Source organism: Centrocercus urophasianus, unplaced genomic scaffold (genome assembly GCF_019232065.1).
Source record: "Centrocercus urophasianus isolate 14NV4802_14NV808 unplaced genomic scaffold, USGS_Curo_1.0 seq_10, whole genome shotgun sequence".
Lineage (NCBI taxonomy): Eukaryota > Metazoa > Chordata > Aves > Galliformes > Phasianidae > Centrocercus > Centrocercus urophasianus.
Window position 1 is genome coordinate 17,654,533 of NW_024884142.1, and position 18,272 is coordinate 17,672,804.

The window sequence follows — 18,272 nt, forward strand, 5'->3', positions numbered from 1 at the left end:
GTAATTTGAGAGATTTACATAAACTTCTGCACTTGTTAATAGTAAGCACACGTAAAATAGCAATATTTCATTATCTCGCAGACCAGTCTGGTATCATTGTAATTTCAAACTGTAAGATATTTTTTACTAGTTTCAAACTCAAACTTAATTTCTAGTTTTCAGATTTTTCCAGCCTAAACTTTGTGTGCCAATCATATCTTTACTTTTATCCAGCCTGACAACCAGCCAATGTATAGTAGGAAGTCAGCCAGGAACCAGTAGGCTCAGAGATAAGTGTTGATGCTGGGCCAGCTGAATTTACATTTGCATATTGTGGATAATTTTCACTGAACTAGTGTTTCTGCTGATCTCAGCAGATACTTAATGAATAAGGAATACTTAAACTTCTCATACACATATTCTTGCCTATGAATTACACTATCTAATAAGAGTTCAGGCTGTACAGGATCACACCTTGTACCCTAATGATGTTCACTGCATTTGAGACAGACACAATTTCAAGTTGTAAATGAAATCCTGCTTAGTACAGGCGCTGTACTAATCACACCACTTGGAGCTCATGCTATAGAAAACTAGCAATGCAAGACATTTATTAAATTCCGCTGTCAGCAACCACACCATATTCTTTAAATCATCCCTGCAGGATCAGATTATTTCACAAGGGACAGAAGTTTGATGACTTGATTGCATACCAGCCTGCAATTTTGCATTATCTCTCCAATAAATATACTTTGGTTTACCATACTGGCACAATCAAGATTCTGAAATGAATTCTGCATTATCATGATGAGAGGAAGGACTAGGGCTGGGAAAAAAAGAAACTGGAGCTAAAGCATGAGAAATAAACAACTGGAAAATAGTGGTTGGATGCCAGGATTTTCAAAACAGAAGTTTCCACAATCCCTGTCATTTAAACCATTGCTTTAAAAAGCTTGATGTTTGGAAAATTGTATTTCCATAGTTAAAGTGATAGCTCTAAACAGTTTAATGATAATGCAGACAATGTGGGCAATAGATACAAACATTTAAATTTGGTTTCTGCTTTAGTGCCCCAGCTCTCTACAAAAACACTGGAGCAAAAAACTTCTCCAGGGTATGAGAAAAAAACATTTAGGTTAAGTCATTATCCTTGGATACTACTACAGATTTGGGATGGAATAACACAAGGTAAACAACCCTTAAGGGATTATTATTAAGTAGGTCTTTTCAAAAAAAGTAGTACACTTGATTTTTAGTAACTATAGTTGTTAACACAGAAGACGTGCATTTAAAATGCACGTAAACTTTTGAACTTAAAAAATAAAGAAGTCATTTGCCCTTAAGGCCTTGGCAGAATTTACAAAAATCTTAAATAATTCAATTTATCAAAGAAAAGCAACAAACCTAAGAGCTAAGCTCCTTTCTCCTCACTGCATCGTGTTATATTAATTCAGAGCACAATTCTTAGCACGATTCAAAAAAACAGAAACTGGTCCTGCATATGAAAGATTTTTATGTAGTTGGGATGCATATAATGTTCTGTCACTTAAAATCACTGGTTTGCCATGGGACCTCACAAGAGCAGAGCAGAAGGGGTAATCACCTCCCTCTCCCTGCTGGCCAGCCCTCTTGATGCAGCTCAGGATACAGTCAGCCTTCTGGGCTGCATGCACTCACTCCTGTCTTGTGTCGAGCTTTTCATCTACCAGCACCCCCACGGGCTTCTCCACAGGGCTGCTTTTAATAAATTTTTCTCCCACCCAGTGCACTTATCTGGGATTACCCTAATTCAGGTGCAACACCTTGCACTTAGCGCTGTTGAATCCCATTAGGTTCACTGTCCCTTGTCCCCTGGATGGCATCCTTTTCATGTGGACAAAGAGCCACTGACTGCAGCTTTCTGGCTGAGGCCACGCAGTCAGCTTTTAGCCATTGTATAGCCCACTTCTGAAATCCATATTGGAGGTCAGTGGCAAGCAGTGTCCCATGGGGGTCCGTCTTGTGACCAGCGCTCTTTAACGTATTTATCAATGACAGACAGTGGGATCAAGTATATCCTCAGCAAGTTTGTGAATGACACAAGGCTCGGTGGTACAGTTGATATGAGAGAAGGAGGTGAGGCTCCATCATCTGGATTACTACATTCAGGTCTGGGGCTACCAGCATAAGAAGGACATGGAGTTGTTGAAGCAGGTTCTGAGGAGTCCACAAAGATGATCAGAAAGCTGGAACACCTCTCCTACAAAGAAAGGCTGATGGAGCTGGGCTTGTTCAGCCTGGAGAAGAGAAGGCTCGGGGAGACTGTGATGTGGCCTTCCAGTATTTAATGCAGGACTTATTAATGGGGGAAATTGACTTTTTCCGTGATTTGATAGTGGTAGGACAAGACAGAATGGTTTAAAGCTAGAAGAGGGAAGATTTAGGTGATGTTAGAAAGAAATTCTTTACTCAGAGTGGATGAGGCACTGGAACAGGTTTCCCAGAGAAGCTGTGGATTCTCCATCTCTAGAGGTGTTAAAAGGCCAGATTGGTGAGTCCTGGGCAGCCTGATGTAGTGGGTGGCAATCCTGCCCACAGCAGTGGGGCTGGAACTAGATTATCTTTGAGGTCCCTTCCATCCCACACCATTCTACGGTTCTATGAAAGTGCAGCTGAAAAACATGCATCCGTGGGAAAAGCATATAACAGAGCTGGTGGTTAAGAACCTCTCGGAACAGAACTCAAAAACAGTGGAGAAACCCAGGAGTAAAAAAAATCTAGGAAGAGACCCAACAGAAATTTACGTAGAAATTAATGAAAGAAGGTGAATAGAGCAATTTTTTTGTACCTTGTCTTCTCCAATTATAAAGAAGAACTAGGCAGATATGATGAGTAATAGCAATGAAGCATAATTCATGGAATAGGAGCCCTTTCTCCATTGGATTTTCTGCATATCACGTAGTAGTTAAAAGGAAATTAAATGTCATTTTAGAGGATAGCTTGTAGCAACATTCACCACAGTCTTCCACAGTTGCAGTTGTATTAAACAGCTGGTGCAGACATGAAAGGATGCAAAGATTTTGGTTTATGAAAATCTTAATTTTTGAAGAGATAGGTAAAGATCACTCACGTTATTACACAAGAGGCATTTTGAATAATAGACAAGGAGCAAAATATATTCATAGTTTTCATTTACCCAATACAGATATCCTTCCAATTGGATACCATTCAGAGGTGGGGGGGTTAAAACAGCTGTTAGGTTAACCTGTTGATTGTGTCAGTGATACAGGCTGCCTTTTAGAATCTTGAATGCACTGGGGATACTTCAGATGTTTGTAAAAAGTATAACTCAAGTTCTGAGGATCAAAAAACATCCTCACATCCTTAAATGACTTCATCTGTTCCCATAAAACATGGGTGGAACATCTGGGAGAACTGAAAAATACTCCAAAACTTTTTAGAGAGCCAGGATTTAAATCTGTAAGAAATAATGCTCATTTACAAAGGATCACACAGTTTTCCTGGGACAAAAGTCAGTAATGACCGGAGACTTGTGTCCGATAATATGGGAGAATAAAATAATGGAAAGTTCCTGTATGAGGAGGATGCAGAGATGTCTACAGGAGCTTCACATGAAATTTCTACAGAGCAGAAAATACAAGCTACTCTTTTGGACTGAGAAACAGTCAAGAGCTTAATCCTGAAGGACAGAGGGACTTCTGAATTATGCTGTGCTAGAACAATTCCAACAACTCTTTCTGTTAAATTTGTACTGAAGAAAAAAAAAGAAAAAAGACTGAGTTCACTGTGCACAGAACATAAATGATCAAAGAAAAAGTTAAAGACAACCACAAAAGTTCATTTATTCAGTTACTATGCAGACCCTCCATTTTTGTCATAGTTACTCACTGCATACAGTACTGACGTAGACCTCAGATTCTTGCAGTGAATGCTAGGATATCTGTAAATAATGCATTAAATATATGTGAATATGCCTTAAAATAACACCACAGTGCTGGAGAGGGCGTAGTGTGTCACTCTGTTCATCCGCAATCCTAGCGAGAATAAAGTTGTGCTGAACTTGGGGTGACTTGTCAGAACTTTATAAAGCTACTTTGCAAAGTGGTTTTTCAGCAACACCAGAGAAGGCTACCTGGGCAGTTATACTTTGTCTCCTTTAGATGGTTCCTAAGGGAAACATCTGCAAAACAAACAGAAACGTGAGAATTTCAAGCTAGACCACAGCAGTCTCAGTCCAACTACAGGCAAAACCAATAATCAAACACAAAACCTAACTCAGCAGGTGAATGTGGCTGCTTGTGCCCGGTGGCAGGGCTGCTCTGAAAATAATGCTTTCTATTTTATTATGTTGGCCCACAACAACAGAGGCAGACATTGGTGGTATGACAGTAGAGGTAGAAAAGATTATGAAATAGGAGGCATTACTTTCAGAGCAGCCCTCATAAATACGTGGCATTAGTTTTGGACCAACTTGTGTAGATTCCTACAGGATAGAGGGGAAAAAAAAACAGTTTGAAAAATAAGTCTCTGTCAGTTATTAAAATAATTACTGAAAGTCAATGAAAAGTAATTAATTACTATTAATTCTGAAAAATAATAGCTTAAGGCAAACTAAGGATATGTAAGTCAATGAACTATAAACAGGAAAAAAAAAAAATATATATACTGTCAGGAACATCAGAAAATCATAGTCTCCATCATAAATAATTTCCACAAGGAGGTTGTGGATGCCCCATCCCTGGAGGCATTCAAGGCCGGGCTGGATGTGGCTCTGGGCAGCCTGGTCTGGTGGTTGGCGACCCTGCACATAGCAGGGGGGTTGAAACTCGATGATCACTGTGGTCCTTTTCAATCCAGGCCATCCTATGATTCTATGAAAACTGGTCCTGTTGAAAATATGTGACAGAGCCATGATAGGATTCCTAAAGGCCAGCATTTCGTGCTAGGAGATATATTTCCCCATCAGCTACTTGCTTTAAAGACAGGGCCATCTTCTACTTTCTTTCCTCTTTCTCCCTATTATTCCAGCCCAGGAGGTATTTCTTCTTATGTGTGTCTCACTTTCCTGAATTTATTTGTCTCCTTTTCTTTTCTTTTTTTTCCCCATTTACAGGTTTTAAGTGAATGGGTATATAATGCTATGATAAGGAGCATTATACTGCTAAGTAACTTCTTACTTCATGTTCTAGCCTTCTCCACAGAAGTATTATATTTATAAAAGTATAACAAGTTTATGAAAAGCTCATTGCTTATGCTGTACTGTCCATCAGATTGTTCAAGACATTGTATATTTCCTTTCTAAAAAAAATCCATCTGTACCCACACATATGTATAACATAATTTAAATTGTGCTACTTCTAGTATTATAGATGACTGTGGTGGGAATTATTCATGGTCTGCAATGCTTTCTAGTAGAATATTTTATAGCTAACACACGTTTTTCCTTTTTATTCCATTATTCTAATGCTGCATATTTAGCACCCAGATTTTACTGTGCTTCTTTTGCCAACTCCAGGAAGCAGCCACTGTAAGCTAAGTTTGTACTGAAGGCTTTTATTCCTAGCAATTTGTCAACCACTTACTGACTTTATTTACTGATCATGAAGACAGCTGTCAAAGTGTGATAACAGAATAACAACATCATTCCAGAAATTAGATAATGACAATTTTTTTCACAGGCTACTATAGCTAAGCTAATTAAGAATATTTAAGAGGAGCCTAAGGCTCAATGGGTATTTTCAACACAGATGCTTGAAACAATTCCATGGTGTCAGGCACTGGAAACTTTTATCTCATAGCCTTCCTAACACACAGAGATTCCCACAAAGTAAATGGGTCATTCCCCCAGTCTTCTTTCAAGAGTTAAAATACAAACACACAGCCAGGAAAACAAGTAAAGCACAGGGAAGAGGTAGGAAAAAGAAATCAGGGAGAAAAAAAAAGTAATAATAAAATTGAATTGCATTTGAGGAAACACACACTCCTGCAATGACATGCTGACTCAGAAGCTGCAAGGCTTCTCTGGCTCCCCAGTGGTGTGCTGTGATGTCTCAGGGATTTTCTGACTCCTTTTCAAGTCTTCTGGGGCCTGGGTAGCCCAGAGAACAGGCACAGATTTTCTTTCCAATTCTGTAATTTTAAGTGCTACTGCTCTAAGTATAATCAAGTCCATCCTGTTATTACTCAATGTTAGGCAATAAACTGCTGCAATAAAAGTGTGACTCCAGCATAAAAGCTGATCCAGTGTCTTTGGGGACTTGATTTCTGGAAATTTAGCAAGTGAAATGACAAAAATAATTCATTTAAAGTTCTACATATATTATCATTCTCCTCATCGTTACAGAGTACAGCCCTTCGGCATACAAGAAAAAGATGACATTGTTTCGTGTGGCACTGAGCTGGTTTCTCTTGGTAGTACATGCATGGTGGTAAACTGGAATCAAATAATAAAAAGCAGTAATAACTGAGCAGTCAAAATTCGGTTTAAAAAAACTGCTAAGATGAACTTTAGAGAAGAAGTGAGAATGAGCTCCTTTTCCTAAGTGTGTAATTTTACAATGCGATATACTGAATTTTACCTAAAGTCATGAAAAGTGAAGAAAGAAAAAAGGAGGAGGAGGAGAAGGAAGAAGGAGAAGAGATAAAGAAATAGGAAAAGGAAAAAAAAGAGTTAAACATGAAATACTATGAAATGCTATAAAATATATAAAACATAAAATGCTAATATGGATGAGCCAAATGAAGATAACTTCCATTACAACCTCTCAGCAGCTCCAAGGGAGGGGGGGGGGAGGAAAGACGAGGTGACGAGGTGGGACTGCAGAATGACTCATCCCATGGTTCATTTTCTGAAAGGTCAGTGGGGAATGGGACAGGGACCAACCAAAATTAGTCAATTGCTCTGTGAGTTAACATTTTCCCCACTCCAGCTTTTTTCTGCAGTTCCAGCACGTCCTTCCACTCGACATTTTCTACTGGAAATTTGGACTATTTTGTTGGAAAATGTATATGCTCAAGTGGACAGAAGCAGTGTTGTAAACCACTGCATTTCCAATGTCCGTGTCAGCTTCATATGGTGTCATTAAGGCTGTAACTTGTCCTGCAAGTATAGCATATAATGTACACCTCCCATGAGTATAGTGTATGCTTTTCGAATTAATTAATGATGGTCTGGATTAGCTAAATGTTGTGTTATTTGTTGCTTCTTTAAACAGACAAAAGAGCAACAGCAATACCAGAAAATGGCACAAGCAGGTGATAATGAGGATGGTTTTGTGTTTTCTCTAAATAGAAAATATTTTATTTCCGATAATGTAGTCTTGCCAAAAGCAAGTATGAAAGCACTCCAGGTATCCCTCAACCTGTGCTTGGAATCCAAGTCCCCCATCACACATAAAATAAAAATGCCAGCTCTCTCTTCCTGTATATTTAATATTTTCTTAACCATCTGTTAAATATGATGGGTTCCTTTTACTGCATGCAAATTTTGTAATGGGCATTTATACACCATCAAAATTAAATGCTGACAAGATGTGCTTGAGGTTAATTTCCAGGAGGTGTTTTAGTAATATTCTAATCTCAATACAGATTTTAAAACTGGACACTTTCTAAGTGATGACAAAGAAATACGGTGATGGATTTCCAGACATGAAATATTAAAGCTATACCTAAAAGTACTCAATTAATCCAAAAAGACATGAACAAAGATACCGAGTTTTGTTTCCATTTGAGAGAAAAAGCAGACAACTAAAATGTTGTAGCTTCACAAAAAGCTATATATCACTTCTTTTTCCTCAATCTGATTTGGAAATTTGCTTTTTGTCCTAAACTCGGTTATTTTTCAGGTATTATCATTCATCCGCTCAGCTTTTCCCTGTTAAAAAAAAATACAAATTCCAGATCCAGCAGAGATGGCGGCTTGGGTGAAGGCTGAAGTGAAAATATACACTGAGAAATACAGCCAGTGGGACAGTGTTCTAAGTAGGGCTGTCCTGTGCTGTCGTCCCTCCGTGCCACCAGCACAAAACTTGGGCAAACTGGGAGATGCTGCTCCTGACAGTCCACTTGGATCTGATCAATGTACAAGTCTCTAGAGAGCGTGCCTGCAAAACTTTCTTAATCTGCATCTCACATAACAATATGTTGGAAAGCATTGTTTTTTAACCCGTACTGTTCTCATCTGTTAATACTAGATAAATTTTGTGTTATTACTGTTCCGTTAAATAAATAAACTAAAATCACTGCTTGCAGATACCACAATTCTTCAACTGTTTTGTAGAGAGTTTTGTGAAGAATTTTTAGAGAGCTTAATTTTATTTACCAACCTCTGCTGTTCTATAACCACAGATAAATCATGTTCAAGTTGTGTATTCCTTCATGCAAGTTCCACAGTATCATACTTCCAGATTTTGACTCAAAGTTCAGATAAAATAGCTGTTGAAGTTCAAATAAAATAGCTATAAGCAGTTTCAATTAAAAATACATATACAGAGAGGTGGCTCAGAAAGAAACCATACATTTTCATAATGTTATGTGTATCTACCAGTGGCATTCCAAGCGGAATAATAATTAGTTTTAAAAAGAGAGTAAGAGTCATGCCAGAGCAAAATTTAACAGTTTGTTTCTTTCCTCTAGTTCACTGCAGAGATTTCAAAACGCGCTGAGGAATAACTTGGGCCTGATATAGATGACTTCATTCTAATTATGATAATTTGGCATTCGTTGTTCTCTAAAGAATTCTAGAAAAACAGTATTTGGAACTATCTTCACCCTCTTGAAAGTGTAATTAAAAGCATTCCAGATCAACCACTCCACATACATTTAGATGTAATCCATCAGATGATGAGCATAAACCCATTCTATCACATACTCAGCCCACCTCCAAGGCAGTTCTTCTGTCAAAGGGCCAGAAACCTCCCAGACACATAAAAGTTATCAGACATTGAGTTCAATATGACAAAAACATTTGTAGGGACTAACCAGACTGCTTACTGCATCTTATCCCTGCCAAGGCATTGGAAGAGGCTAGGAGCAGGGAAAGAGTAGAGGAGTTGAAGCAGGGCTGTTTGGACAGCAGAGGAACAGGCAGATGAAAAGGACAAATTTTGGCAACATAGCTAAATCAACAGGAGAAAAAAAAGAAGAAAAAAAAAAGCAGCAGTAACAACTCAAGTTATACCAGGGCTGCTCCAACAGAAGTTATGCCTCGCAATTTACTATGTTATCCCATGGCATCAGAGGTAGGTGTTGCTGGTGTGGCAGTACAGCTTGAACCCTCTCATTAATATTCTGTTACATTTTGTTGCCGTGGGACAGATGGCAGCAGAGAGGCAGTCTGACACAGTGGCATCTGATATCAAAGGATGTATTAAGCAAAAGTGTGGATTGAATTCCTCCATGAGGAAAAAATTGCATCTATTGACACTCATTGATGCTTGCTGAATATTTATGGAGACCAAACAGTGGATGAGAGCACAGAGAGGCAGTGGGTGGTGTGTTTCAGCAGTAGTGACAGCAACATGAAAGACAATCTACTTTTCAAAGAGCCATGCACAGCAGCCACACCACAGAATGAAGAGCACCTTGATCAGCTCATCTGTACAAATCAGTTAATGGTCCTGACTACATTGAAAACTATTGCTTTTTAGCTAGGAATTTGCTCTATCAAATAGTGTTATTGTGCTCTTATATGTGTTGTAGTTTCCATAGAAATAAATAGGAGGCATTATTTTTGGAGTGACATACCGATTACTTTCTTGTCAAACAAAGCAAAACAAGAGATGAACCAAAATATTTTGTTCTTTTAAACCCTCAGGATCTCTTGGGTCAGTCTTAAGATTTCCGGAATTTACAGTAGACAGTAGACAGATTATGTATTCCTTTTTTTTTTTTTTTGCAAAGAGGAATTTTAGATTCAGTAGATGTGTAGACATGAGAAATGTCCTGCATCACTATCTTTTATTATGCTGATCTACTTCTGACAGAAATACATAGGAAATCATATGGACTGCATTTGAGAAGTACGTCTAGCAGGAAAAATGAGAAAAAAACACGGGTCTTGTTTGCCTTCAAAGCCAATGGACCGAAAGCCAACACTTGTGGACTCTGTCCGTAACTTTGCCCCTTTTTTCTCTTTTTTGACTATGCTTAACTTAACTTAAAATTTAAGGAATACAGTTGTGGGGACTAAACATACTGTGGGGATTTAATCATTATGAATATTTTTACCTCCCCTTGAAGCCTCTTTACGTCTCAGCCATTGTGACTCTGCATTAAGCTGGCAAAACCACCTCAAGTTACAGACCCAGGCAAGAAGAAAGGATAGTTTCTGATGAGAGCAACCAGCCTAGGGGCCTGTTATCATGTGGGAACATGCACCTTAGAAAAGGAACTGCATATCCTCAGTATTATTGACAGCATTTTAAAGTTACAGATAAATGGGGTAAGAGCAGCTGGGGCAGGGGTTACAGAGGAGTCACCACCTTCACCAGCATTCCTCTTCCAAGAGGTGTGGGATGAGACAGCAAGCAGCCCAGGTCTCTCTACCCTCTGAAAATGTTCTCCTGGAGTTGGTGAGAATTAAAAGAAAGAAGTGACAAGAGTGTGAGCATGCAGCTTACCTCTCCTTACATATGGAAAGGGGAAAATAGTAAAAAATAATAATTTATTGTCTCTTGAGATGTGTTATTCTCAAATGCATCCAGCTCAGATGGAGGATTCATGTATGTATGTTACAAAATACATTAAATGATGGCTAGAAGCCTAGAATTATAGATCCATATGTTTCTATATTCTTTATGTTTGACTATTTTTTTTTCTGATGTACTTCTGCCACCCAGTGGATCACTAATATGAAAACTCTTCTTAGTGTTTATTTCAAAAGATGTCCTAGAAAATTGGTTTCTGTTTGTGATTCTTGACAGGTATCTAATGCCAAGGCTTCAGTGAGCATCCACTTAATGTGAACTTCCTAGGGTGGGCAGCAGATTGAATGCTGGTCAGCAGTACAGGGAGAATGGACTGTATAAAGCTAAGTACTCTGAAATTTAAATATCAGATTTTTTGAGTTTTTATTTCATTCATGTGTGTGTTGTATTTTTTTTTCCCACCACTGTCTCTTTATTCCTCAATTTCTATGAAGAAAATATGAAAAATATTCCTTCACCATACAATGTATTGTCAAATCAAACTAACTCACCTTTATGAAACAGAAAATACTCCAACAGCACCTGCATGAGGAGAGCCCCTCAGAAGCTAAGTGATTTTTTTTTTTTAGCAGCAGCTCAAATATCACAAATTAAAATCACCTAGACCCACCTATTGAAGTTAGCAGAAGATTGAAAAGCTGTTCCTAAGAGACTATCATCTATTCTGTGCTCTTAGCAATTACCTGAAGCAAAACTGTGCTGTAAGAAATATAAGCAGGCTTGAACTGAATTTTTCATAACACTGGAAAATTTGATATTCCAAAATGGAAAATACTTGTCTGAAAGAAATTTTAGTGTATAATAGAAATTAAATTCATCCCCCATCTTAAAAGCTTCTTAAAATGTATTAAAACTCACATAAATAAAAACAATGAAACAATCCTTGCCATTATTTTATCTTCCATCACAAATACCAGAAGGGAAAACTTTACAAAAGACTCTGAACAAGTTCAGACTCAGAAATAATCATTAAACTCCACAATTCTTTGTGAGTGAATAGACAAAACAGTTGTGCACACAACATAGCGTTTGCAGGACTAGGACTCACAAAAGAGTTTATTACAAGTCCCTCAAATATCAACCCTTTACGCAGGGTGTACAGGTTAATTTGTGAGCTGGCCTTTTCCTCATTGAGATGGGGAAACTGGAGATGCTGAAACTGGAGACGCTAAGACCGCTATTAAAGTAAAGTATGAATGCCTGTCCCTCTCACTCTGCTTCCCTTGAATTATTAATAGCATACAGCTTTTCTAGGAGAAAACACTGATTAAGCTCTGATCACACTGCATATTATACATTCAGGTTCCTACAAAGCTGAAACACAGTGAATGCACAACCTCTCATGAATATTTTAGCTCTCATCTTTTAAGAAACCTGCCTGAAGAACTGATTAAGAGGCAAGGACAAATTTCTCCTGCAGAATTCCTTACAGGGAATTTTCTGACAAGAAGCTTAGCACCAAAAACCACTGCCAGCAGTCACATACTTACTCTGGAAATAGATATTAAGTATTGTAGACCCACTGTCTCTCAACCCACATTAAGACTTCATCAAAACAGAGAAATGGAACAGCTGCCAATGGTTACTGAAGCTTCCTCCTACATTTCCAGCACGTTAAAAGACAAATTATCCTTATTTATTACACCAGTATCCAAATTAATTCAACTTCAGTTTCACTAGGTGTTCATCAGTTAAAGAAGAAAAAAAAAAACTGCCTCATAAAGCAGCCTTAAAACACCTGCATGCACCAGCATTATGACCCCACCTATAACTCCCTGAACCAGATGATTCTTTCTGCCCATTTGCTCCCGACCTCATAACTCAGTATCCTATCACTTACAGAAATGTGTCTCTGATTTGCATTGCAGGCCTCAGGGGGAAGTTTGGGCATGGTTGTTACACCCAGCTTCCTCTCTTCCTTGACCCTCTGGCAGGAGTGGGATGTTAGTAAGACCAGAACAGAGGGACGTATGATAGCAGCTAAAGGGATTAAAACTCCATTTCCCTTTGTCCAGTAACTACAAGTTTATGGTTCGTCTGGGAAAACCTTAACTCAAGATGGGAGATAGATCCAAAAAATGAAATATCTCATTCCATAGCAACATCTGGCAGACAAAATTGTGAAATGAGGCTGGAGAACAGCCCCATGGAAAGGGATCTGGGGTTCTGGTTGACAGCAAGTTGGACATGAGCCAGCAGTGTGCCCTGGCAGCTCAAAGGGCCAAAGCACCCTGGGGTGCCCCAGGCCCCACACTACCACTGGGAGAGGGGAGATGTCATCCTGCTCTGCTCTGTGCTGTGTGGCCTCACCTCCAGCACTGTGTGCAGGTTTGAGTGCCACAATATAAGAAAGACATAAAACCATTTGAGCATCCAAAGGATGCAAAGATGGTGAAGGCTTTAGAGGGCAAGAGGTGTGAGGAGTGACTGAAGTCCCTTGGTGTGCTCAGCCCAGAGCAGAGGAGCTGAGGGGAGGCCTGATGGCGGCTGCAGCTCCTCACAGGGAGCCGAGGGGCAGCGCTGAGCTCTGCTCTGTGTGACAGCGGCAGGGCCCGAGGGAACGGCATGGAGCTGCGTCAGGGGAGGACAGCTGGGGTTCGGGGACAGGGCTGCACCAGAGGGCTGTGGGCATGGAACGGGCTGCACAGGGCTGCGGGCATGACTCCCATCTGCCAGAGTTCAAGGAGCGTTTGGACACTGCTCTCAGACATTGGGTTTGAACTTGGGGTGGACCTGCACGGAGCCAGGAGATGGACTCAGTAGTCTATGTGGGACCCTTCCCACAGAAGGAAATATTCTATTATTCTGTTTTATCAAGTAGACTCCAAGGTATAGAGACTCCTGATGCTGTGGTTCTGTTTCTCCAGATCTATCCACGTGTTATTAACAATCTGAAAGTGTGTCCTGTTTTGCTTCAGGACATGCTGTAGAGAGAGAAGGAAATTTGTTGCACCTTGCAATGATGGAATTATCTTTTATTTTGTTTGCTATTATGTCCCATGGCATGATCACAATTAGTCTGCACGTTTTCAAAGACCAGTGGGAAGACCAACTTTGATATTTTATCAGCAGATATCAGTAAAGAAAGTGAAAAGAAAAAAGGAGAGGGAGAAGAGAAAAAAAAAAAATCCAGTAAGAAAAACTCTACCCCACAATACAAAGTGGAATCAGAGGTGCTTTTTGAGAAGTATAACGTTACAGTGAATATGAATATATTCTCCAGAATATATGTACTTTTCTTACAGCTGTAACTTAGAAGAAAAAGATTATGGAAGTACTGGAGGGAAGCAGTGATTACACATTTTTGTATTCTAACTCCTGTGAAGATCTCTAGGGACATGACACCAAAAGAAAATGGAGAACAAGAACTGGTAACAACTTACCTAAAGCTATAATTTTCTGTATGATATCTGGTAAATGCTGATCAGAAATGTTAGCAGATCTGCTCTCTAGTCCCATAATCTGGGTTATGAATCTTCCCCAAAATACCTCCTTCCTGTCCCAATATATACTTTGTTTCTCTCCGGGTCACATAATCACAGGACAGGCTTCTGAAGCCTGGGTCCTGAGAACAGCTTTCAAGACATGACTATTTGCAGGAGTAGCTGGGGGCTTACAGCTGTTTTGGAGAATGGAAAACCAAACAGGGCTGACTACACTAAACTGGGTACAAAAACTGCACTACTCAAGCTGTAGAATTAATGGTTCAAATATACTCATCTAAAATGCTCCAATGGATTCATTGCACAAGCTATTTATTTTGTTGCTACATATTAAAAGAAAAGACATGCTTATAGGAAATATATGTTCCAGAAAACACAACCAGCTTTGTGAGATGAAATTACTGTATGAGCTAGCATGTGCCTGTTGGAGGGCTGTCTCCTGGAGTTTCTCTGGGCCAAGTGTGGAGCATGGCAAGCAACATAGGCAACACATGGCAAATAATCCCATGAAAATAAACACTACAAGCAAGCAAGCAAGCAAAGAAAATAATCTCCGTTTTCCAGGATCTCCAAAATCAATGTAAAACCATTCTGGTCCACCTTTCTCACCTCACAGTCCTATAGAACTTTACAAGGAAACTTCTAGTGTGGTTCCATATACTTGGAAGAGCCAAGAATATTTACTATAGTTAATGCTCATTTGAGAGCAAGGACCAAAGCCAGTGAACAGAGCTTTACTAGAACAGTGCTTAGAACCTAATAGCTGAGAGCTTGTTTGTAAGGACCTGATCATGGCTTATTTAGTTGCGGGTGAGGGCAGCTCCCATGGTTCCATAGGCAGCAGTGATTTGTGCTCTCTCTCACCTTGACTGTGCCAAAATTATATTTAACACTGTTATTTCTCAGCAGAGAAGACATGAAGGCAGTAGGGAAGTTGGGAAGGATTGACCGCTGTACTTGTGACTCAAATTCAAAATGAGAATCTAGGAATGGGTGGAAATACAAGGAGAGAGTTCTGCCTGTGGAGAAAGAAGCAGAAAATGCACAGCAGCAGAAGGTAGGGAGAAATGCTAAAAATAGCTAAGAAAAAAAAAAAGAAGGGATTAGGAAGGCAAAGACTGTTAAGAGCAAGGAAATAACACAGAACAAAGCCATTAAACTTTTGTTTACATGAGAAGAAACAATAAAATCCAACAAACAGTAACAAAACCCCAGATGTTTTATTGTACGGCAAACAACATGAGAAAACACTGTGTGCTTTTAGTTTGCCATTGTGGTCTGCAAATACTGAAATGCATTGGTGAGAGTCTAAGCAAGGAGGGAGGAAGAGTTAAAAGTAGATAAGCACTTCAAGTCTTAGTAAATTAGTTTTAATAGAGAAAGATTATTAGCATGTTAATTTTTGTGTAAGTTCATGAAGTAAACATAAACTTGAACATAAACCTAAATTTTAGGTAACCTAAAATTTGTGAAGCAAAACAAGCTTGCCCTTGCACATTCTCCAAGGATGGCATAATCTCTTACCTTGTCATTCTACACTCAGAGAAGTATCTTGTCTACCTTTGGAAAGCATCACTAAGAATACCCCATTACATCTGTGGTATTTAACTCCTGGCTTGGAAAATACATGTTTTTTGCCTACAGTTCATGAGATGGTAGGCAGTGCTCAGCAGCCAAGTAACGAAGATGTACTAATAACTGTGAAAGCAAGAAAAACAGCACAGATGCTTTTGCTGATGGCTTTTTAAACCCTTCATCTTCTTTGATATGATACAATAAGGTTTTGGCTGCAGCACAATAACAAACAGCTCCAATAAAAGAATTGCTTTGGAACTTACTCTGGTACTCTTTGCTGTAAGAATTTGAAAATACTAATCAACTATACATGAAACTGTGATCTCTCACAGGTCCCTCAAGTAAGGAAAAGGCAAATTATGGTCCCTTGAGACCTTTTAGAGCAGCAGGAGACAAATTCTGGTTATGAGTCATAGTTTGCTTACAGAGTTGTTGAAAATAATGATACAGTTAAAGTTTTAAAACTGTTTCATATCATTTTGGGGTAATTTTTTAGAAAAAGTTTATTACATTATTGCTCATCTTGTAATAATATTAAAATGGATCTATCTAATCTTTTACCATAACTTCACTGCATGTTTCTCTAAGCCAAATTTATTACAGTGGTGATCTCAAGTTCTCGGTTTATTTTGTTTTCCAGCCTTCTAATTTCTTACATAACTATTCTGTATTTGTTTTCCCTCCAGGAAAATAAATTCCCGTGGTTCCTATTGAAGTGAGTTGAAAATTAACTTTGGACTTAGTTCAGTGAGAAAAGAATCAAGTACAACATTACAAGAAAGGTACACTTGAATTTGCAAAATGGGCTTAGTTTTCTCTCCCACTACAGTTACTTCTTGCCCAGGATATCAAGGGTGTACCCTAATGACCTGGAGAACCTGTGGGCATGTTTCCGTATGGGGGGCTTATACTGTCATGTTTCCTCCTCATAGAGTCCGCAGAAGTTGAGATTTGCTTTAATAACATTCTTTTGCACATGTATCACATTAGTTGCTGGAAAAGGTAGTCCCTATAGTTAAAGAGGATTAGAAACATTAGGAAAATAAAGTAGAAATTTTTGAAGAAACACTTCCATTAGTAGAAAATCCTACAAAACAGCTCATAAATTTCCTGTAATTATTTCATTAGCAATGTTTGGCTGTGTTGCCCTCCTGCCCTCCTCTCTGCCTTTCCCAGTCCCTCTGCCTCTCGGAAGAAGCTGACTTCATGTCAGACAAGCATTGAAAACATGGATTCCTTACAGATATAAACAGAATTAAATAAATCACACTTTGACCAACTACAGTAAATAAAATTGCAATTAGATACTCAGCATGTGAGATTAAAACAGAAAAAAAACAATCATCACTAACTCACACATACCACATACTGATACTCAGAGAAGACAAAAGCTCAGGCCCTGGTCTTTAACTCTTGAAAAGATCTAAAATCTAGAAAAGATCTAAGCTTGTAAATATACTTGTCACAATGCTGCCCTATATAGATCTAACAGCTCTGATTCACATGAGGAAATCTGTATCATGCAGTGCTGCCTCTGAGCCAACATATGCTTTTGCCCACAAATCCATCAATCAGTTTGCATGCAGTCAGTTCACCTATCACTCTTAATTTCAGAACTAATATCAATGACCTTCAAATAGCTGTGCTGCTCCATAGCTGCATCTACATCCCGTGTTCCCTCAGTGCTCTAATTGTAATAGCTTGTTTCACTGCTGTGAATAATGATCATATATTAGCAAATAGATTAGTTGATAGTACACTGGATTTTGAGCTGCCCAATTTCTATCTAGAATTTTCCTGACAAAAACACACATATGTATATGTATATATATGTGTGTGTGTTTGTGTGCGTGTGCACAAATAAACTTGTGGGCAGCATAAATCTGCCAGCAGACACGAATCTCTGCCTGATCTGCTCATGCACTCCAGTTCTGATGCTTTTCACATCTGGCAAGTGCACAGTACAAGGAGATCTGAGCTCACTGTACAGGAGATGCAATGACTTTGCAGGAGCTTTGACTGGGCTGCAAGTGCCCAAAAATCCCAGAAAAAAAATGTTTTTTAAAAGAAGTCTTTTAATTCTGACTCCTCTGAAAGTGGTTGAAAAAAGAGAACATGCCTGGATGAACCTGGATATTATATGCTCTAATTGGAAGTTGTTCTTTGCATACGGATTTAATGATACCTATGATACATATTAAAATACTCAGAGTACTGCCGGAAGGATGCCATCAACTTTTACTATACCTTATGGCTCTGTGGTGAACATTATACATTTTGGTATAAAGTTTTAATACCTTTATAGCTTGGAATCCCCAAACTCCCATAAACCCAAATTCTCCTTGATCTCCCTAACAGATTGAATAACAGCTATCAGTATTAGACACAGATGTGTTAACCTACTTAGAAATCTGCACCAGTAATGTAGAACAGTGCTGTAAAGACCTCAATGCAATTCACGTATCTTTACCTTCCTATACCATCTTTTATGTTGTCTATCCAGTGTTTGTAGATTCACACATATAAAAAATACAAACATGTTGGAATGAACCACCAATGCAGTACTGCA